The sequence below is a fragment of the Urocitellus parryii genome, chromosome 4 (assembly GCF_045843805.1).
Source record: "Urocitellus parryii isolate mUroPar1 chromosome 4, mUroPar1.hap1, whole genome shotgun sequence".
Lineage (NCBI taxonomy): Eukaryota > Metazoa > Chordata > Mammalia > Rodentia > Sciuridae > Urocitellus > Urocitellus parryii.
This window is the reverse complement of record NC_135534.1, coordinates 122,910,570-122,934,217: the sequence shown is the minus strand read 5'-3', so window position 1 is coordinate 122,934,217 and position 23,648 is coordinate 122,910,570.

Sequence of the window (23,648 nt, the reverse complement as noted above, 5' to 3'; positions counted from 1 at the left end):
CAAATAAAAGCCCTAATACTATACATAACCCTATCCCTAATCTTAGGTCTAACCCTATCGATAATCCAACCCTTATGCAAACCCTAGGCATAACCCTAACCCTATCCATTAAACTAGACCACATCTAAACCCTAAACATAACACTTTCATTACCTTAACCCTAAACCTAATGATAATTCAAGCCCTAAACCTAAACCCTAACCTAACCCAAACCCTCACCTTGATTCTGGCCCTAATAATAATCCTAGCTCTAAAACTGATACTTATTATAAACCTAACCCCTACACTGGACCAAGGCATAAACATAACACTAAATCTATCCCTAACTCTAACCCTAGACCTGAAATTAGCCCTAGCCCTAATACCTGCCCTAACCATAACACAAACTTTAGCCCTTATCCTAGCCCTAATCCTAGCTTTAATCATAATCCTAAACCTAACTCTAGAACTAACCCTAATACTAACCCTTGCCTTAGCCCTCAACCTAGCTATAACCCAATACCTTACCCTAAATGTAATCCTAACTGTAACCCTAACCCACCTCCTAAACCTAACACTAACACTAGCCCTAATTTAGTCCTATCTCTAAACCTAAACCTAACCCTAGTCCTAAGACTAACTCTAACTCTCATACTAGCCCTATCACTAATTCTAAGCCTATCCCTTACCATAATCCTAAACCTAACCCAAACCCTAGTTCTAATCCTTGCCCTATCCTTAGCCCTTACCCTAGCCATAGATCAAAACCTAACACTAAATCTAACCCTAACCTGAAGCCTAAGCCTAACCATTATAAATACATTTATATTTAGACTCTATGTCTACAGATGTTGGCTTCAATTATTATTTAGAATATAGTCATTAGTTTCATAAAAGGCATACCATTTCTGTGGTGTATAGAGAAGTGAGGGTCAGGGGTAGGATGCTAGGTTAAGGGGGAAAAAAGTGAGGGTATGTGATGATTCTAACTTGTCAAATTTGTAGAAGAACTCTAATGAATAGACAGGGGGAATTTATGGAAAAAGGTATAAATTCAAGCTCCTTATCTGTATTCATAAAGTTACCCTATGTATAAATAGTAAAAAATAGGAGGCTGAAAGTGGGATAAATAAAGAAAAATAGAAGAAAAAATAACAAGGAAAAAAAGAAAGAGATGGAGAAAGAAAATAAGAGCAAATAAAAAAGTGGTGAAGTGGGGCCTATGCAATTCCTCTATATTCTACAATTCTAGTGATTCCGTTCTTAAAGTCCAATTTCATGGAAAGTTCTTGGTTTTACGTATGTTGAGGTTGTGAGGACCAGAGGGGGAAGGGTAGAGGAGAATTAATGAGAAGAGCAAGAAAAGAAAAGTAAGAAAGAAAAAAAAAAACTCTCTCAGAATTCTGTTTTCTTTACTTGCAGTAGGTGGAGTTGTCTATTCCTAGCTTGAGTCTCTGTGCTCAGGGCAGTGGAGGTAGCCAGGGTGAGAGGGCTTGAGCTTCTACTTGGAGCCTCCCTACTCTTATCTCTGAATTGGAAACCAGGGGCCTGTAAAGTTGCAGTTCCTCATTGATAGGTATGCCCCCCTAAAAACTTGTGAGAAAAATATTGAGTTATCACAGGTGGAGGTAGGGGAGTTGGAAACTGGGTACCTGATAAGCTGCAGAACCAAGCTGGTAGCCACACCCACTGATAGATAGCGAATAATGTTTTGCAAGATGGATTCCATCTATTACTCATGTATGGTGTTTGGTGACGTGGGTGGTTCTGGAATGACCTTGTGCTGTGTCCAGAGCTCTATCTGGAGACCCACAAGCAAAGCCTGTATTCTGTGCTGCCTTCCATCTGCGCAGAGAGCGCCTGTGTGGCTGAGACTGCTGGCTGTGGCCAGAGAAACTGCACAGCCGAGACTTCCATCTGCAATGAGAGCATCCATGTGGCCCTAGTTTTCTTCAAATTTCTATGATGCTGGGCAGGATTCATCTTTTACTAAGACTTACTATGCTCCACAGGTTTGGGCCTTCACGGTTCAATGGTTCACTTTCAGGAACAGTTTGTATTTTAAGGTTTCCCTTCATTATGGATTATGGATGTGAATAAAAATTGAGCTGGAAATTAAACAGGGTTGGCAGGAGGTGCTTGAAACTTCACACAATCAGTTCTCAGTGGGCACACTCTGGTTTCTTTCTTTTGAAGGTAGTCCAAAGATTTAGCTTGCAAAAAAAAAAACTGTATATGAGAGCCCTTAAGGAAAAAACAGAGAAGCATGTATGTACTGAAATAAGTCTCCCAACAATTTGATCAGATTTATTTGATACTGTTCAGTATTCATCTTTTAGCTTGCTCCACTAGGCTCCCCAAGGTTGGCATTTCTAGTATCAATGGTTCTCTAAACAGGTAAGGCTTAGTGTTACGGTTAGGGTTAGGACTAACATTAGAGCTAGTGTTAGGGTTAGAGTTTGTTTTGTTCAAATTTCCTTGATACTGGGAAGGTTTATCTTTTACCTAGCCCCACTATGTGCCCCAGTTTGGGGCCTTCTCGGTTCAATGGTTTACTGTTGAGAATAATTTGTTTTTAATGTGCCACTTCATATTGACCTATATGGGTAAACACAAATGAAGCTGGAAATCAGAGGGTTGCTGATAGCTACTTGAAACTTCACATACCCAATTAGTTTTCTATGGGCATTATCTGGTTTCTTTCTTGTAAAAGTAGCCATAAGCTGAAGCATGCAAAACAACTTTAATTAAGAGCACTTTAGGAGGAAACAGGACAATATGCATGTACTGAAATATTTCCCCCAATTACTTGGTCAGATTTCTTTGATACTGTCCAGGATTCATCTGTAAGCTTTCCCCACTAGTCTCCCCAAGTTTAAAACTTTTATGATCAAAGATTCTCATAACAGGTTAAGCTTAGTGTTATGGTTAGAGTTAAGGCAAGTGTTAGTACTAGTGTAAGGGTGAGAGTTAGTTTTTTTCAACTTTTTGGATACTGGGCAGGATTTATCTTTTTCCTATTCTTAGTATGCTCCCCATGTTTGGGCCTCCTACGTAAAAGGGTTTTCTCTTAGGAACAGTTTTAATTTTCATGTTTCACTTCATTTTGCCCTATAGGGGTGAATGAAAATGAAGCTGGACTCAAACAGGGTTTGAGTTGCAGCTAGTGTTTTGTGAGATTTAGTATTCAAATTTTTTGATACCGGGTAGGATTAAACTTTTACCTAACCCTACTATATTTTCTAGGTTTGGGCCTCTTGGGTCAAGGGTTTGCTCTCCTGAACAGTTTGTATTTTAAGTTTTCATTTCATTTTAACCTATGCATGTAAATGGAAATGAAGGTAGAAATCCAACAGGGTTGGTGCTAGCTACTTCATACCTCACACACTCAATCAGTTTTCTATGGGTACTCTCTGGTTTATTCCTTGTAAAAGTATCCCTAAGCTGAAGCATGCAAAGCAACTTTATGTGAGAGCACTTTAGGAGAAAATAGGGAATTATGCATGTACTGAACTATCTCCCCAATTATTTGGTCCGATTTATTTCATATTGTAAAAGATTCATCTGTTAGCCTACCAAACTTGGCTCCCCATGTGTGGGACTTCTAGGATCAAAGGGACTCTAAACAGGTTAAGGTTAGAGTTAGGGTTAGTGTTAGGAATAGGATTAGACCTAGTGTTAAGATAAGAGTTAGTTTTGTTTTCAAATTTCTATTATATTGTGCAGGATTCATCTTTTTCCTATTTTGACTATACTCCAAATGTTTGGGCCTCCTACAAAAAGGGTTTGCCTTCAGGAACAGTTTCAATTTTCATGTTTCTATTCTTTTTGCCCTATAGGGGTGAATGGAAATGAAGCTGGAAATCAAACAGGGTTTGTGTTTGCTGCTTGAAACTTCACACACTCCATCAATTTCAGTGAGAATAATCTGTTGTTTGCAATGGAAGTTGCCCTAAGATGAAGTAGGAAGTAACAGCTTTATCTCTGAGTGCTTTAGGAGCCAGCAGAATATCCATATAGTGAAAGAGCTTCAAAATTTTAGGTTGGATTAATTTGATACTGTACTGGCTTCATCCTTGAACTAGACTTAGCAGGCTCCCCATGTTTCTGCCTTCAATGTTCAATGGTTCAGTGTCAGGAACAGTTTTTGTTTTAAGCTTTCCTTCATTTTGACCTATATGGGTAATTGGAAATAGAACTTGAAATCAAAGAGGTTTGGTGCTCACTGCTTAAACATGCACATACTCAATCGGTACAATGTGGGCACTTTCTGATCTCTTCCTTGTGAAAGTTTCCCAAACCTGAAGCATGCAAAACATCTTCATCTCAAAGTACTGTAGGAGACAACAGGGAAATATACATGTACTGAACTACCTCCCCAAATTATTTGGTCAGATTTCGTTGATGCTGCACAAGATTCATCTGTTAGCTTGCCTCACTAGGCTCCCTTAATTTGGGACTTCTATGATAAAAGGTTCTCTAAACAGATTAAGGTTAGTTTTATGATTAGGGTAAGGGCTAGGTTTAAACCTAGTGTTAGGATTAGAGTCCGTTTTGTTCATGTATCTTTGATACTGGGCAGAATTCATCTTTTACCTAGCCTCACAATGTTCCCAGGTTTGGACCTTCTTTGTCCAATGGTTTGCTGTCAGGGACAGTTTGTATTTTAAGATTTCACTTTATTTTGAACTATTTTGTTGAAGAGAAATGGAGCATGAAATCAAACAGGGTTGGTGCTAGCTACTTGAAACTGCACACATTTAATCAGTTCTCTGTGGGTACTCTCTGGTTTGTTCCTTATGAGTGTTGCCCTCAGCTGAAACATGCAAAGCAACTTTATCCCAGAGCACTTTTGGAGAAACCAAGGAAGTATGCATGTACTGAAACACTTCTCCCAATTATTTGCTCAGATTTCTTTGATACTGTGCAGGATTCATCTGTTAGCTTTTCCCACCAGGCTCCCTTAGTTTGGGACTTCTATGATCAATGGTTCTCTAAACAGGCTAGGGTGAGCTGTACGGTTAGGATTAAGGATAGATCTACTGTTAGGTTTACAGTGGTTTTGTACATATTTCTTTGATACTAGGCAGGATTTACCTTTTACCTAGCCTTATTATGTTCCCCAGGTTTGGGCCTTCTAGGTTCACTGTTTTCCTGTCAGTATTTCAGTTTTTTATTTTATTTTATTTTAAGGTTTCACTTCATTTTGACCTATATGGTCAAATGGAAATGGAGCTGGAAATCAAACAGGGTTTTTGCTAGCTGCTTGAAACTTCACACATTCAATCAGTTCTCTGTAGGATGCTCTGGTTTTATCCATGTGAAAGTATCCCAAAGATGAAGCAAGCAAAAGCAACTCTATGCGAGAGCATTTTAGGAGACAACAGGAACATATGCATGTACTGAATTACCTTCCCCAACAATTTGGTCAGATTTATTTGATACTAGGCAGGATCCATCTGTTAGCTTGCCCCACTAGGCTCCTTAACATTGAGACTTCTATGATCAAAGGTTCTCTAAACAGGTAAAGGTTAGGCTTATGGTTAGAGTTAGGTCTAGTGTTAGGGGTCGAGTTTGTCTTGTTAAAATTTCTTTGATACTGGGCAGGACACATTTTTACCTAGCCTTACTATCTTCCCCAGGTTTCGGCCTTCTCAGTTTAATTCTTTGCTGACAGGAGCAATTTGTATTTTATGGATTTACTTCATTTTGACATACATGGGTAAATGGACATGGAGCTGGAAATCAAACAAGGCTGGTGCTAACTGCTTGAAACTTCACACATTCAATCAATTCCCTGTGGGCACTCTCTGGTTTGTTCCTTGAGAAATTAATAATAAGTTGAAACATGCAATACAAATTTATCTGAGAACACTTTAGGAGAAAACAGGGAAATATGCATGTACAAAAAATAGCTCCTCCAATTATTTTGTCAGATTTTATTAAAACTGCCCATGATTTATCTGTAAGCTTTCCCCACTAGACTCCCCAATTTTGAAACTTCTATGATCAAAGGTTCTGTAAACAGATTAGGTTTATCGTTAGACTTAGTGTTAGGACTAAGTTTAGACCTGGTGTTCGGATTAGAGTTAGTTTTTTAAATTTTCTATGATACTGGGAATAATTCACCATTTTCCTATATTTACTATACCCCAAATGTTTGGGCCTTCTACGTAAAAGGGTTTTCTCTCGGGAACAGTTTCAATTTTCATGTTTCTCTTCTTTTTGCCCTATAGGGGTGAATGGAAATGAAGCTGGAAATGAAAGAGGGCTTGGGCTAGCTGCTTGAAGCTTCACACACTCAATCAGTTCTCAGTGAGCATTCTCTGGTTTGTTTCCTGTGAAATATCCCTAAGCTGAAGTAGAAAGAAACAACTTTTTCTCTGAGTACTTGAGGAGCAAGCAAAATACACATGTACTGAAAGAGCTTCAAATTTTTTTGGTCAGATTACATTGATACTGTACAGGATTCAACTTTGACCAACCTTAGTAGGCTTCCGAAGTTTGGGCCTTCAAGGTTCAATGGTTCAGTGTTAGGAACTGTTTGAATTTTTAGTTTTCACTACATTATGGTCTATAGATGTGAATGGAAATGGAGCTGGAAATCAAACAGGGTTGGTGGCAGCTGCATGAACCTTCACACACTCAACCACTTCGCTGTGGGCATGCTCTGGTTTGTTCCTTGTGAAAGTACCTTAAGCTGAGGCACGAAAAAAACAATTTATCCAAGAGCACTTTAGGAGAAAAAAAAGAGGAAGTAGACTGAAACACCTTCCCCAATTATTGGTCAGAATTTTTGATACTGGGCAGGATTAAACTGTTACCTTGCCCTACTAGGCACCCCAAGTTTTTTACTTTTATGATCAAGCTCTATAAACAGGAAAGGCTTAGTTTTAGGATTAGTGTTAGGGCTAGGGTTAGAACTAATGCTCATGTTAGAGTTAGTTTTGTTCAAATTTCTTTGATACCAGTCAGGATTCATCTTTTACCTAGCATTACTATGTTTCTCGGGTTGGGCCTTCTCAGTTCAAGGTTCGCTGTAAGCAACAGTTTGTGTTTTAAGGTTTCACTTCATCTTGACTTCTATGGGTTAGGGTTAGAGTTAGGATTAGGGCTATGGCTCGGTTTTGTTTTAGGGCCAGGGCTAGATTTTGAATTAGTGTTAGGGTTAGGGCTAGCATTAAGGTGAGGTTTAGGCTTAGGGTTAGGGTTAGATTTAGAGTTAGTGTTAGATCCAGCATTAGGGTTAGGGATAGGGTTAATATTACAGTAAGGGATAGGGTTAGAACTCAGGAAATGGCTAGGACAAGAGTTAAACAGATTTAGGACTAGGCTTAGGGTTGGGGTTCTGATTAAAGCTAAAATAGGGCTAGGATTAGGGCTAGGGTTAGTGTTAGGATTAGGCCTAGGGGTAGTATTGGGTGTAGGATTAGCATTGGGGTTAGAATTAAGTTTAGGGGAATGGATAGTGTAATACCTAGCTTTAGGGCTAGGGAGAGAGTTAGAGTTAGGATTAGGGCTAGGGTTAGTGTTTACTTTTTGATAATGCTAGGTTTAGCACTAGGGTTTCTGTCAGATTCATTTCTAGAACTAGGGCTAGGGCTAATGTCAAGTCCAGGGTTTTGATTCAGGATAGTTTTAGGGTTAGGTTATGGCTAGGTGTAGTGTCAGAGCTATGCTTAGGGTAAGGGTCAGGTTTAGGGTTAGGGGTATTATTAGGTTTAGGATCAGGGTTAGCATTTGGTTTTGGTCAAAGTTTAGGTTTAGGACTTGAATTAGTGTTAGGTTTAGGCTTAGGGTTAGGGTAATGGATAGGGTTAGGTTTAGGTTTTAGTTAAAGTTTATAGTAATTAATTGGTTAGGTTTAGCAATAGGGTTAAGGTTAGCATTAGGTTAGGATTGTGTTTAGTATAATGGATAGATATAGAGCTAGGGTTAGGGCTAGGTTATGGTTTGGATTATGTCTAAAAATAGAGTTAGGTTTAGGGATAAGACTAGGATTTGGTTTACGGTATGTGTTAGGTTTAGGGCTAGGGTAAAGTTTAGGTTAGTGTAAGGGTTACTGTTAGCCTTTGGTTTAGGGTTTGGCTTAGGGTAATGGCTAGGGTGAGGGTTAGGTTTACGTTCAGGTCTAGGGATATGTTTTTGGTTAGTGTTTGGTTTAGGGTTCAGGTTATGGCTAGAGTTTTCATTACAGTGAGGGTTAGGTTTAGGGTAATTTATAATATTAGATTTAGGGTTAGGGTTAGGGTTAGGGTTAGGGTTTGTATTAGGGCTAGTCTTAGGATGATGTTTAGTTGAATGCTTAATATTTCCACTATCGTTAGGGCTATGCTGAGGTTTAGGTTTATGATTAGGTTTTGGGGTATGTTTCAGATTAGGGTTAGGTTTAGTGTTAGGGATTGGGTTGTAATTAGGCTAATTTTCACGGTTAGAACCAAAGTTTGAGCTAGGATTAAGGTTAGGATAAGAGCTAGTGTTAGGGTTATGGTTTAGAATAGGGCTAGGTTAATGTTTAGGGTAAGGGTTTGGCTTTGAGCTAGGTTAGGTCTAAGGAAAATATTAGTGTTAGGGTTAATGTTAGAGCTAGGGTTAGGTTGAGGGTTATGCTTAGGGCTAAGTTTAGGCCTAGGATTGTGGCTAAGTTTTGTGTAAGGTTTAGGGCTAGGGTTAGGACTAAGGTTAGGGTTAGGGCTAATGTTAGTGTTAAGATTAGGGTTAAAATATGGTTAGGGCTAGGGTTATGTTTAGGGCTAGTATTAGTGTTAGGGTTATTGCTAGGTCTAGTGTTAGGACTAGATTTTGGGTTAGGGTCAAGTTTAGAGATAGGTTAATGTTAGGCTCACGGTCAGTGTTCCGGATAGGATTAGGGTGAGAGTTAGAGCCAGAATTAGGACTAGCTTTAGGTCTATGTGTAGGGTAACTGTTTATTTTATGTTAAGGGTTATTGTTAGGGCTAGAGGTAGGATTTTTTTTAGGACTAGGGCTAGAATTATAGCTATATTTAGGATTTTGAGCCTAGATCTATGATAGGGTTAGGTATAGGTATAGTCTTACCTGTAGGGCTAGTTTTAGGGTTTGGTTTAGGGTTAGGGTCAGGTTTAGACCTAGGGTTACTGTTAGGATCAGAATAAGTGTCAGGGTTAGGGTTAGAACTAGAATGAGTGCTAGGGTTAGGAATAGTCATATTGTTAGTCTTTAAGTTAGGCTAAGGATTAGGGTTAGGACAAGGTTTAGCATTTAGTTTAGGGTTTGGCTTAGGGTAAGGGATAGGGTTAGAGCTAGGGTTAGGCCTCAGTAAGGGTTAGGGTTAGAGCTACTGTTAGGGTTAAGATTAGGGGTTAAGCTAGGTTTAGGACTAGAATTAGGGGTAGGATTTGTGTTAGGGTTAGGGCTAGGGTTATGACCATGACTAATGTATGAGCTAGGGTTACTATTAGGGCTAGTTTTAGGGACAGGGTCAAGGCTAGGTCTGATGTTAGGGATAATTTAAGGTTAGGCTGATGTTTAGAGCTAGGATTTGTGTTAGAATCAGTGTAAGGGTCAGGGTTGTTTTTAGAGTTAGGGTTAGGGCTAGGTGTAGGTTTATGGGTTGGTTTAGGTTAAGGGTTAGGGTTAGGGATATGGCTTGGTGTTATTTTAAGGCTAGGGTTAGGGTTAAGACAAGTTTTAGGATTAGCATTATTGTTAGGGCTAGTGTTAGGGTTTGGTTTAGGATTATGATTATGGTTAAGTTTAGAGTTAGTTTTAAATTTAGAGTTAGGTTTAGATCCAGGTTTTGGCTAGGGCTAAGGATAGAACTAGGGATAGGGATAGGGTAAGAGTTAGAATTAGGCTTAAGGCTAGGTTTATGGTAGTGCTAGACTTAGTGTTAGGATTAGGCCTCAGGTTAGGGCAAGATTTGTGGTTAGGTTTAAGATTATGGTTAGGTTATAGCTAGGTTTAGGTCTAGAGTGAGGGTTAGAATTAGGGTTAAACTTCGGGTTATGGTTTGGGTTAGGATTAAGGATAGGTTTAGGACTAGGATTAGGGCTAGGGCTAATTTCAGGTCCAGCTTTACAGTTAAAGATAGTTTAGGGTTAGGTTAGATGTAGTGTAATTGTTAGTTTGAGGGTTAGGGTCAAATTTAGAGCTAAGGGTATTGTTTGGGTCAGGGTCGTGATGAGTGTTTGGGATAGGTTAAGTTTTAAATTTGGGGCTCAAATTAGCACAGGTTTAGGATTAGGGTAATGATATAGTTAGGTTTACATTTCAAGTTAGGTTTAGGTAATGGATAAGGTTAGGATTAGGGATATGATAAGGTTTAGGCCTAGGGTTAGCATTAGGGTTAGGATTATCGTTAGAGTAATGGATAGGGTTAGAGCTAGGGTTAGAGGTAATGTTATGGTTAGTATTAGTGCTAGGTTTAGGTTTACTGTTAGGGTTAGGTTTAAAGCTCAGTTCAGGGCTCATATTAGGCTAGGTTTTGGGTTAAGTTAGGTCTAGGGTTAGGGTTATGGCTATTGTAAGTACTAGGGTTACAATTAGGGCTACTTTTAGTGTTAGGGTTAGGGTTAGGGATAAGTCTAGTGTTATGTTTAGGGTTGTGTTTAGGGTGATGTTTAAAGCTTGGGATAGTGTTAGCATCAGAATCAGGGTTAGAGTTAGTCTTAGGTTTCTGCTTAAAACTAGAATTAGGTCTAGGGTTAGAGCTAGGTGTAGGGTTACTGTTTGGTTAAGGTTAAGGGTTAGGGTTTGGGCTATGGCTCGGTTTTATATTAGGGCTAGGGCTAGAGTTAGGGCTAGTTTTAGGAGTAGCATTAGGGTTAAGGTTAGAGTTAGTGGTAGGTTTAGGCTTAGGCTTTGCATTAGGGTTAGATTTAGAGTTAAGGTTAGACCTAGGGTTAGGGCTAAGGCTAAGGAAATGGCTAGGTTTAGGCCTAGGGTTATGGCTAGGTTTAGAGTTCCAGTAAGGGATAGGTTTAGAACTAGTTTTAGGGCTAGGGAGAGAGTTAGACTTAGTTTTATGGCTAGAGTTAGAGTTAGGGTTAGAGATAGGGCTATGTTAGGTCTAAGATTAGGGACAAGGTTGGTTTTAAGTTAGGCCTAGGTTTAAAGTTAGGTTTATGATTAAGGTTATGTTTAGTGCTAATATGGGCTAGGGTTTGTGTTCAGGTTAGGGCTAGGTTTATATTGAGGGCTAATTTCAGGTCTAGGGTTATGGTTTTGTATAGTTTTAGGGTTAGGTTTTGGCTATGTCTAATGTAAGGATTAGGTTTAGGGTAAGGGTCAGGTTAGAGTTAGGGTAATTATTAGGGTCAAGGTCATGGTTAGGGTTTCTTTTAGGTTTGAGTTTAGGGTTAAGGCTCAGATTAGTATTAGGGTTATGGTTAGGGTAATGATAGGGTTAGATTTAGGGTTCAGGTTTGTGTTAGGGTAATTGATAGGGTTGGGGTTAGGGTTTGGGGTTAGGCCTAGGATTAGCATTATGGAAAGGGTTATGTGTAGGGTAATGGATGCAGTTAGAATTAAAGTTAGGTCAAGGGCTATGGTTAGGATTAGGTCTTGAGATAGGGTTAGGCCTAGCATTGTCATTATGATATGGGTTATGATTAGAGTAATAGATACAGTTAGAGCTAAGGTTAGAGCAAGACTTATGGGTAGGATTAGGTCTTCAGTTACTGTTAAGATATGGTTTAGAATTAGGGTTAGGGTTAGTGTAATGTTTAGTTTAAGATTTAGGTTCTGAGCCATGATTAGGGTTAGAGCAAGGGTTAGGTTCAGGGTTATGTTTAGGGATAGGATTATGGTAGGTTTAGGGTTAGGGTTAGGGTTACGGGAATAGTTATAATTAAGTTTAGGGTTAGGGTTAGGGTAATAAATATGGTTAGATGTAGGTTTAGGGTTAGGTACTGGCTAGATCTAAGTTTATGGTTAGGGTTAGGGTTTGGTCTATAGTTATGTTTAGTTTTATGGTAAGGGTTAGGGTTTGATTTATGGTTAGGACTATAGAAAATATTAGTTTAAGGTTAGGTTTAGGATTAGTTTTCTGTTTAGGGTTATGATTATGGTTAGGATTGAGGCTAGGGTTACAATTATGTTAGGTTAGGGTAATGGGTAAGTTTAGAGCTCGGGTTAGGGCTTGTGTTAAGGTTAGGATTAGGACTAGGTTTAGGGCTAGATTCAAGTATAGTTCTAGGTTTATGTTTTTATAAGGGTTAGGTTTTAAGCTAGGTTTAGGACTAAGATGAGGGTTAGGTTTGGGTTAGGGCTAGGGTTAGGATTACGGTTATGCTTAGGGCTAGGTTAAGGCCTAGGATTAGCTCTCGATTTTGTGTTAGGTTTAGGCCTAGGGTTAAAGCTTACAGTAATGTAAGAGCTAGGATTATGATAGGGCTAGTTTTGGGGTTAGGGTTATGCCAAGATCTAGTGTTAGGTTTAAATTCTCAGTTAGGGTCAGGTTTAGAAGTAGGTTTACTGTTAAAGGCAGAGTCAGTGTTTGGGTCAGAGTTCAAGTTAGAGTTACAACCAGAATTAGTAGTAGGTTTATTCTAGGGGTAGGGTTAGTGTTTGTGATAGGATAATGGTTATTGTTAGGACTAGCAGTAGGTTTTTGTTTAGGTCTAGGGCTAGAGATAAGGTTAGATTTAGGATTAGGTTTAGGTCCAGATCTAGTGTTAGGTTTTAGTCCAGTGTTAGGGTCAGGTTTAGAACTAGTGTTTGTGTTAGGGTCAGAATAAGGGTCAGGGTTAGTGTTCGAATTTGGGATAAGATTAGAGCTAGAATGAGTACTAGGGTAAGGAATATTAATAAGGTTATGATTATGGTTAGCTTAAGGATTATGCATAGGTTTAGGGCTACCATTAGGGTTAGGGTTATTCATAGGGTAAAGGATAGCCTAGAGCTAGGGTTAGGTCTAGAGTTAGGCTTAGGGTTAAATCTAGGTTTAGGGCTCGGATTAGGGCTAGTTTTTGGGTTAGGGTTAGGACTAATGATAGGGCAATGGCTAGTGTAAGAATTAGGGTTACAATGAGGGTTAGTTTTAGGGTTCGAGTTGGGGTAGGTCTAGGTTAGGGTTAGATTTAAAGTTAGAATGATATTTAGAGCTAGGGTTAGTGTTGGCATATGAGTCAGGGTCAGGGTTAGGGTTAGGACTCAAATTACGAATAGGTTTACTTTTAGGATTTATTTTAAAGTTAGGAGGGTGTTTAGAGGTAGGGTGAGTGTTAGGATATGAGTCACAGTCAGGGTTAGATTTAAGCTTAGGTTTAGGATTCGAATTAAGCCAATGATTAGTTCTAGGAGTAGTGTTAGGGTTTGGTTTAAGTTAAGGTTTATGGTTAGGGCCATTGCTCAGTTTATTTTTACTGCTAGGGTTAGGGTTAGGGCTAGTTTTACAATTAGCATTAGGGTTAGGGCTAGTTTTAGTGTTTGGCTTAGGCTTAGGGTTAGGGTTAGATCTAGGGTTAGGGCTAGGACTAAGGATAGGGCAATGGTTAGGCCTAGGGTTAGGGTCATGGTAATAGATAGGCTTAGAACTAGGGAAAGGGATAGTGTGAGAGTTAGAGTTAGTCTTAGGGCTAGGGTTAGGGTTAGGTTTAGGTATAAGTTAGCAGTATGGCCAGTGTTAGTGTTTGCTCTAGGTTTAGGGTCAGTTTTAGACCTAGGTTTTATGTTAGCATCAATAAATGGGTCAGGGTTATCGTAAGGGTTTGAGATACGATTAGAGCTAGAATGAGGAGTAGGGTCAGGACTATTAATAGGGTTTGGAATAGGTTAAGGCTTAAAGTTAGGGATTGAATTAGCATTAGGGTAAGGGTTTGGCTAATGATAGGCTTAGGATTTTGTTCATGTTAGGTTTAGAGAAATAGATAAGGATAGGATTAGAGATAGGTTTAGGTTTGGAACTAGGGTAATCATTAGGGTTAGGGTTATTGTTATGGTAATATATAGGGTTAGGGCTAGAGTTATGGTTATGATTAGGGCTAGGGCTAGGGTTAGGGTTAAAGCTTGGGTTAAGGCTTGGATTAGGAGTAATGTATGTAGCAGTATTATGATTAGGGCTATTTTTAGGGTTAAGATTAGGGCTAGGTTTAGTTTTAGAGTTAGTGTTAGGATTAGGGCTAGGATTAATGTTAGTGTCAGAGTCAGTGTCAGGGTTAGTTTTAGGATTTGGCTTAAAACTTGAATTAGTGCTAGGGTTAGGAGTTGGTGCAAGGTTAGGATTTGGTTTAGATTAAGGTTAGGGATAGAGCTTATGGCTCTGTTTTATTTTAGGGCTAGGGCTAGAATTAGGGCTAGTTTTAGGATTAGTGTTAGGGTTAGGGCTCATGTTAGGCTTAGGCTTCATTTTAGGGTTAGATTTAGAGATAGATTATGATCTAAGGTTAGTGCTTGGGCTATGGATAGAGCAAGGGTTAGGACTAAGTTTAGGGCTCGTGTTAGGGTTATAATAAGGGATAGGACTAGAACTAGTGATAGGGCTAGTGTGAGAGTTAGATTTATTCTTAGATCTAGGGTTAGGGTTAGTTTTAAAGATAGGGTGAAATTAGGGCTAAGATTAGGGCTAGAGTTAGTATTGGGGTTAGAGCTAGGGTTAGGGTTAGGTTTAGGATTAATTCAGGTTTAGGGCTAGGATAAGGCCTGGGGTTTTTGATAGGGTTAGGGCTAGGATTAGGACTAGGGCTAATGTCAGGTGTGGGGTTACAGTTGAGGATAGGACAGTTTTAGGATTAGGTTTATGGCTAGGTCTAGTGTAAGGGTTAGGTTTAGAGTTAAGGGTCAGGTTTAAGCTAGAGGAATTATTAGGGTCAGAATCAGGTTAGAGTTTGGTTGAGGTTAGGGTTTAGGGTTAGGGCTCAAATAAACATTAGGGTCAGGGTTAGGGTAATGATAGGTTTTTGTTTAGGGTTCAGGTTTGTTTTGCGGTAATTGATAGGGTTAGGTTTAGTGACAGGGTTAGTGTAGGCCTAGGGTAAGCATTAGGGTAAGGGTAATGGTTAGGATAATGGATAGGATTAGAGCTAAGGTTAGGGCTAGGTTTATGGTCAGGAATAGGTCTTGAGTTAGGGTTAGGATTAGGGTTAGAATTAGGGTTAGTGTTAAGGTTATGTTTAGCATAAGGGTTAGGTTTTGAGCTAAGGTTAGGGCTTGGGCAAGGGTTAGCTTTAGAGTTAGGTTTAGGGATAATATTGGAGTATGGTTAGGGTTAGGGTTAAATTAGGGCTAGCATCATCATTAGGGCTAGGATTAGGGTTTGAGTAATGAATATAATTAGATGTAGGCATAGCGTTATGGTTACTTTGAAATTTAGGTTTAGGTTTAGGGCTATGGCTATGTTTAGGTTTATGGTGACGGTTAGGATTTGAACTAGAGTTAGGTCTATGGCAAGTATGAGGTTTAGGTTTAGGTCTAGTGTTAGTTTTCTGGTTAGATTTTGGGTTAGTGTTAGGCCCAGGGATATCAATAGTTTTAGGGTTAGTTTTATGGTAATGGGTAGGTTTAGAGCTAGGTAAAATGCTAGGGTTAAGTTTAGAATTAGGGCTAGTGTTAGGGGTATATTTAGAGTTTATGTTTAGGGTAAGAGTTAGGCTTTGAACTAGTGTTAGGACTAATCATGTGTTAGGTTAGGATTAGGGTTGTTAGGGTTAGGGTTACGGTTATGCTTAGGCCTAGAATTAGCTCTTCGTTTTTGTGTTAGGTTTAGGCCTAGGGTTATGGCTGTGGGTAATTTAAGAGCTAGGGTTATGATTAGGGCTAGTTTTAGGGTTAGGATTATGGTTAGGTCTTGTGTTAGGTTTAGATTTTTGTTTAGGGTCAGGTTTAGAGTTGGGTTTACTCTTAAAGGCAGGGTCAGTGTTTGGGTTAGAGTTAGAGTTAGGGTTACAGTCAGGCTAGGGTTACCGTTAGGGTTCAGTTTAAGTTTAGGGTGGTGTTTATACCTAGGGTGAATGTTAGGATATGATTCGGGGTCAGGGTTAGTTTAAGGTTATGGTTAGGACTCTAATTAGGGCTAGGGTTAGGTCTAGATGTAGTGTTATGGTTTGGTTTAAGTTATGGTTTAAGGTTAGGATAATTGCTGCTTTCTTTTGAGAGAGAGAGAGAGAGACAGAGAGAGAGAGAGAGAGAGAGAGAGAATTATTAAATATTTTTTATTTTTTTTTTTTAGTTTTTTGGTGGACACAGCATCCTTTTTTTTTAATTTTATTTTTTTTGTTGCTGAGGATCGAACCCAGCACCACGCGCATGCCAGTGAAATACGCTACGGCTTGACCACATTCTCAGTCCCTATTGCTCAGTTTTGTTTTAGTCCCAGATTTAGAGTTATGGCTAGTTATATGACTAGCATTAGGGATATGGCTAGTGTTTGTGTTAGGATTAGGTTTAGGATTAGGTTAAGATTTGCTGTTAGGGTTAGATCTGGGTTTACAGCTAGGTCTAAGGATAGGGCAAGGGTTAGGGCTAGGTATAGGGTTATGATAAATGATAGAGATAGAACTAGGGATAAGGCAAGGTTGAGAGTTAGAGTTAGTATTAGGGCTAGTGTTATGGTTAGTTTTAGAGATAGGTCTAAATCAGGGCAAGGATTAGAACTAGAATTAGTGTTCAGCTTAGGCCTAGCATTAGGGCTAGGTTTATGGTTAAGTTTAGGGTAAGGGATGTGTTACAGCTCGGTTTAGAGGTAGAGTGAGCGTTAGAATTAGGAGTAAGAATAGGGTTAGGGTTAGGGTTATGATTAAGGCTAGATTTAGGGCTAGGATGAGGGCTAGGGTTTGTTGTAGGGTTAGGTCTAGAATTAGGGCTAGGGATAATGTTAGGTCTGGTGTTACAGTTAGGAGTAGATTTAGGATTAGGTCTATGTCTTAGTCTAGTGTAAGTGTTAAGTTTAGTGAAAGGGTCAGTTTTAGAGCTAGGTGTATTTTTAGGTTCAGGGTCAGGGTTACAGTTTGTATTAGGTTAAGATTTACAGATAGGGCTCAAATGAGCATTAGGGTAAGATTCAGGTTTAGGGTGATGAATAGCGTTAGATTTAGGATTCAGATTAATTTTAGGGTAATGGAGAGATTCAGGGTATATGATAGAGTTAAGGTTAGGCCTAGGATTAGCATTAGGAATAGGGTTATCATAAGGGTAATATATAGGTTTAGGGTTAGGGCTAGGGTTAGGGTTATTGTAAGGGATAAGGCTAGAGTATTGTTTAGGCCAAAGGTTAGGCTTTGATCTATGCTTAGGTCTAAGGAGAGGGTTAGGCTTAGGGTTAGGGCTAGCTGTAGGGTTAGGGTTATGCATATGGTAGGTTTAGGCCTTGGATTAGTGCTAGGTTTTGTGTTAGGTTTAGGTCTAGGGTTAGTGCTATGGGTTATGTAAGATCTAGGGTCCTAATTAGGGCTAGATTTAGGGTTAAGGTTATGGCAAGGTTTAGTGTTAAGTTTAGATTTTGGTTTAGAGTCATTTTTAGAGCTAGTTGTAGTTTTACTGTCCAAATCAATGTTCAGATTAGAGTTAGGGTGAAAGCCAGAATCAGTAGTAGTGTTAGGTCTAGGGGTAGTGTTATTGTTTGGTTTAGGGGAAGGGTTATTGTTAGCGCTAGGACTAAGTTTTGTTTAGGTCTAAGGCTAGAGTTATCACTAGATTTAGGATTAGGTTTAGGTCTTGGGGTAGTGTTAGGGTTAGGTTTAAGTAAAAGTTCACTGATAGGGCTAGTTTCAAGGTTCAGTTTAGGGTTAGGGTCAGGTTTAGACCTATAATAAGTGTTATGGTCAGAATAAGGATGAAGGTTAGGGTTAGGTTTGGGGTAAAATTTAGAGCTAGAATGAGAGCTAGGGTTTGGACTAGTAATAGGGTTAGTGTTTGATTTAGGCTAAGGGTTAAAATTAGGACTAGGGTTAGCATTATGGATAGGGTTTGGCTTAGGATAAGGGATAGGGTTAAATGTAGGCTTAGAGCTAGGGTTAGGGTTAGGTTTAGAACTAGGGTTAGGGTTAAATCTAGTTTTAGGGCTCAAATTAGTGCTATTTTGGGGGGGTTAGGGCTAGGGTTAGGACTATGGCTAATGTAAGAACTAGGGTTATTATTAGGATTAGTTTTAGGGTTATGTTTTGGGCTAGGAATGGTGTTAGCCTTTGCTTTCTGTTAGGGTGATATATAGAGCTAGGTTTAGTGTTGAAATATGAGTCAGGGTAAGGGTTAGTTTTAGTCCTAAGACTCGAATTTGAGCTAGGTTTATGGCTAGTTGTATGGTTTGGGTTTGGTTTAGGTTAGGTTTAGGGTTTGGGTAATGGCACTTTTTTGGGGGGGAGTAGGGGAGATAGGGCTTGTGTTAAGGTTAGTTTTATCTTAGCAATAGTGTTCAGCTAGTGGTAAGGTGAGTTTTAGGCTTAAGGTTAGGGCTAGATTTAGAGTTACGGTTAGATCTAGGCTTAGGGTTATGGTTAGGGCTAGTGTTAGGGTTACGGTAATGGACATGTTTAGAAATAGAAATAGGGCTGGGTTGAGAGTTAGAGTTATTCTTAGGGCTAGAGTTAGGAGTTTGCTTAGGGTTATGGCTAAATTATGCTAGATAAGTGCTAGGTTTATTGTTAGGGTTAGGCCCATGGTTAGGGCTAGAATTAGGGTTAGCATTAGTGTTAGAGTTATGGTTAGTTTTAGCAGAAGGGATGAGGTTATGACTAGGTTCAGAGCTAGGGCAAGGGTTAAATTAGGTACATGATAGGGTGAGTGTTCAGGTTAGGATTAAGGCTAGGTTTAGGGCTAGGATTAATGCTAGGGTTTGTACTAGGGTTAGAACTAGGATTAGGGTTAGAGCTAATGTCAGGTCTAGGGTTATGGTCAGGAATAGTGTTAACTTTAGGTTTATGTCTAGGTCTAGTGGAAAGTTATGTTAGGATAAAGGTCAGGTTTAGATCTAGGTGTATTATTATTGTTAGAGTCTGGTTTAGGTTTGGTTTAGGATAAGGTTTAGGGTTAGGGCTCAAATTAGCATTGGGGTTAAGGTTAAAGTAATGGATAGTGTTAGGTTTATGGTTCAGTAGAGATTTAGAGAAATAAATAGTTTAGTGTAAGCGATACGATTAGGCTTAGGCCTAGGGTTAGCATTTGGGTTAGGTTTATGTTTAGGATAAAGGATAGGGTTAGTGCTAGTGTAGGGCTTGTGTTAACGTACGGATTTTGGCTAGGTTTAGAGATAGGCCTAGGTTTAGTTTTAGTGTTAGGTTTAGCGGAAGTGTTAGGGTTTGAGCTAGGGTTAGGGCTAGGGTGATTGTTAGGGTTAGAGTCCGGGCTATGGTTAGGTTTAGGGTTAGAGTTATGGCTTGGGTTAGCATTAGTTTTAGGGTTATGTTTAAGGTAATGGATAGAGTTTGTGCTAGGATTTGTGCTATGGTTACAGTTAGGATTAGGGCTGGATTTAGGGTTAGGTTGAGGTTTAGGGCTATTATTATGTTTAGGGTAAGGTTTAGAGTTTGAGTAGGGTTAGGGCCAAGGCCAGTGTTAGGGGTAAGTTTAGGGCTAGGGATATGGTTAGAGTTACTCTTAGATCTAGGTTGAGGGCTAGGAGTAGGGCTAGGTTGTGTGTGAGGTTTAGGGCTAGTGCTAGGTGTATGAATAATGTAAGAGCTAGGGTTATGTTTATAGGTAGATTTAGGGTTGGTCTAGTGTTTGGGTTAGTTTTTCAGTTAGGATAAGGATTAGAGCTAGGGTTTGTGTTGGGGTAAGTGTCTGGGGTTAAGTCTAGGGTTATGATTAGGGATAGATTTAGGTTTATGTTTGTGATTAGGCCTAGTGCAATAATTAGGGATAGATTTAGGTTTATGTTTATGATTAGGTCTAGTGTAAGGGTTAGATTTAGGGTAAAGGTCAAGTTTAGAGCTAGATGTATTATTAAGGTCAGGGTATTGCTTAAATTAGTTTATGTTTAGGGCTTTAATTAGCGTTAGAGTTAGAGTTAGGGTTAGGGTAATGAATAGGCTTAGGATTAGGGTATAAGTTAGTTTTAGGGTAATGGATAGGTTTATGGATTGTGATAGGGTGAGGTTTAAGCCTAAGGTAGAATTAGGGTTAGGATTATGGTTAGGGTAATGGAGAGGATTAGAGCTAGAGTTAGGGCTAGGGGTAGGGTAGTGTATAGAATTAGAGCTATGGTTAGGGCTATGGTTAAGGTTAGGATTAGAGCTAGGGTTATGTTAGGGTTTGGGATAGGGCTATGGTTATGTTTAGGGTAAAGGTTAGCCTTTGAGCTAGGGTTAGGTCTAAGGGGAGGTTTAGGGTTAGGGTTAGGGCTACGGTTAGTTTAGGGTTACAATTAGGGCTAGGTTTTGTGTTATTTTAGGCGTAGGGTTAGGTCCATGGGTAGTTAAGAGCTAGGGTTATGAATAGGGCTAGTTTGGTGGTTAGATTTATGGCTAGGTGCAGTGTTACAATTAAGTTTTGATTTAGGGTGAGCTTTGGAGCTACATTTACGTTAGTGTCAGGGTTAGTGTTCAGGTTAAAGTGAATGTTGGGGTTAGTGCCAGAATTAGGACTACGGGTTAGGTCTAGAAGTAGTGTTTGGGTTATGTAAAGGGTGATTGTTAGGGATAGGGCAAGGTTGTTGTTCAGGTCTGGCACTAGAGTTATGGCTAGATTTAGGATTAGGTTTAGGTCTAGAACTAGTGTTAGGTTTAGGTTTAGGTACAGGATTACCAGTAGGGCTAATCTAAGGGTTTGGGTTCAGGTTAGGGTCAGGATTAGACCAATGGTTAGTGTTAGGGTCAGTATAAGTGTTAGGGTTAGGATCAGGGTTAGGATTAGGGCTATGGTTAGAGCTACAATGAGGGCTAGGGTTAGGACTAGTAATAGGATTTGGGTTAGGCTATGGATTAGGGTTAGGATGAGGGTTAGCATTAGGTTTAGGGTTTGGTTTAAGGTAACAAATAGGATAAGAGCTATGGTGAGGGCAAGAGTTAGGGATTGCCTTATGGCTAGGATTAAAGTTAGGGTTAAAGCTAGGTTTAGCACTCGGATTAGGGCCAGGATTTGATTTAGGTTAGGGCTAAGGTTAGGGCTACAGATAATGTATGAACTAGGGTTATGATTAGGGCCAGTTTGGGGGTTAGTGTTAGGGTTATGGTTACTGTTAGAATGATGTTTAGAGCTACAGTCAGTGTTAAGGTCTGGTTCAGTGTTCAGGTTACAGTTAGATTTAGGGTTAAAGCCTAAATTATCACTAGGGTTAGGTCTAGGGATAGGGTTAGTGTTTGGGTTAGGTTAAGGTTTATTATTAGGGCTAGGGCTAGGTTTATGTTTAGGTCTTGGGCTAGAGATATGCTAAATTTAGGATTGGGTTTATATCTAGGGCTAGTGTTAGTGTTAGGTTTAGGAATAGGTTTATTTCTAGTGCTAGTGTTAGGGTTCAGTATTGGGTTAGGGTCAGGTTTAGACCTACGGTTACCATTAGGGTCAGAATAAGTGTAAGTTTTAAGTACGGTTACAGCTAGAGTGAGGGATAGGGTAATGACTAGTAATAGAATTAGGGTTAGGACTAGGGTTAGCATTAGGGTTAGGGTTGGCTTAGGATAAGGGATAGGGTTAGACCTAGGGTTAGGGCTACATTTAGGGTAGGGTTGTGGCTAGTGTTACGATTAGGTTTATGGAATTAAAGCTAGGGTTTGGTTTCAGATTAGTGCTAGGTTTTGGTTAGAGTTAGGGCTAGGTTTAGAATTATGGCCAATGTTTTCCATAGAGTTATGATTTGGGCTAGTTATAAGATTGGGGTTAGGACTAGGTCTAGTGTTAGGGTTAGGTTTAACATTAGGGTGATCTTTAGAGCTAGGGTTAGTATTAGGGTCAAAATTAAGGTCAGGGATAGTTTTAGGGTTAGGTTTGGACTCGAATTAGAGCTATGGTTAGGACTAGGTGTAGGTTTTGGTTTAGGTTAAGTTTTAAAGTTAGGGCTATGGCTTGGTTTTGTTTATGGCTAAGGCTATGGTTAGGGCTAGTTTTAAGATTAGCTTTAGGTTTAGGACTAGTGTTAGGTTTAGGTTTAGTCTCTGGTTTAGAGTTAGATATAGAGTTAGGATTAGAGATAGGGTTAGTTCTAGGGCTAAGGATATGTCTAGCGTTAGTTCTAGGTTTATAGCTAAAATTAGGGTTATGATAAAAATAAGATTAGAACTAAGGATAAGGCTAGGGCGAGAGTGAGAGTTAGTCTTAGGGCTAGGCTTAGGGTTTGGTTATGTATAGGGCTTAATTAGGGCTAGGAATAGGGCTAGGTTTATGTTAATGTTTAGATCTAGGTTTAGTTTGGGGCTTTGGGTTAGGTTTAGTGTAAATGATGGGGTTAGAGCTAGGTTTAGAGCTAGGATGAAAGTTAGAATTAGGGTTATGGCTAGGGTTTCATTAGAGTTATGATTAAGGCTAGGTTAAGGGCTAGGATGAGGGCTACAATTTGTGTTTTGGCTAGGGCTAGGATTAGTGTTAGGGTGAATATTAGTTCTAAGGTTACGGTTATGGATAGTTTTAGGGTTAGGTTTATGGTTAGGTTTAGTGTAAGGGTTAGACTTAGGATAAGTGTCAAATTTAGAGCTAGGGGTATTATTAAGGTAAGGGTCAGGTTTAGGATTTTTTTTAGGTTAGTGTTTAGGTTTAGGGCTCAAATCAGCATTAGGGTTTGGGTTATGGTAATGATAGGGTTAGGTTTAGGGTTCAGGTTAGGTTTAGCATAATGGATAGGGTTATGTTTATGCATAGGTTTAGATTTAGGCCTAGGGTTAGCATTAGAATTAGGGCTATGTTTAGAATAATTGATAGGGTTAGGGTTAGGGTTAGGGCTATGTTTTTTTTTTTTTAAGGTTAGGGCTAGGATTACAGCTAGGGCAAATGTTAGGTCTATGGTTACATTAGGAATAGTTTTAGGATTAGGTTTATGGCTAAGTATAGAATAAAGGTTGGTTTTAGGGGTAGAGTCAGGGTTAGAGCTAGGTATATTTTTACAGGAAGGTTCAGAGTTAGGGTTTGGCTTAGGTTAATTTTAGGATTAGTGCTCAAATTAGCATTAGGGTTAGAATTAGGGTAATGATAGGGTTAGGTTTAGGGTTTAGGTAGGGTTAGGTTAATAAATAAGTTTAGGGTTAGCGGTAAGGTTAGGGTTAGGCCAAGGGTTACCATTAGGGTTATGGTTATGATTAGGGTAATGAATAGGGTTAGAAGTAGTGATAAGGATAAGGTTATGGTTAGGAATTTGGCTAGGGTTAGGGTATTGTTTAGGGCTAGGTTTTGGGTTACATTTAGGTTTAAAACTAGGGTTAAGTCTAAAATAAGGGCTAGGTTTTGGGTTTGCTTAGAGCTAGGGTTAGGGCTATGGCTAATATATGAACTAGTGTTACAATTAGTACCAGCTTTAGGGTTAGGGTTAGCGTGATGTTTAGAGCAAGGGTTATATTTAGGGTCAGTGTAAGTGTCAGGATTAGCTTTAGTGTTAGGTTTAGGACTCGAATTAGGGGTAAAGTTAGTGCTAGGTGTAGGGTTAGGATTTGGTTTAGGTTAAGGGTTATGGTTAGGTCTATGGCTCAGTTTTATTTTAGGGCTAGGGATAGGGTTAAGACTAGATTTTGGATTAGCATCAGGGTTAGGGCTAGTGTTAGAGTAAAGTTTAGTCTTAGGGTTAGGGTTAGATTTATAGTTAGGGTTGATCAAGGATTAGGGCTCATGCTAGG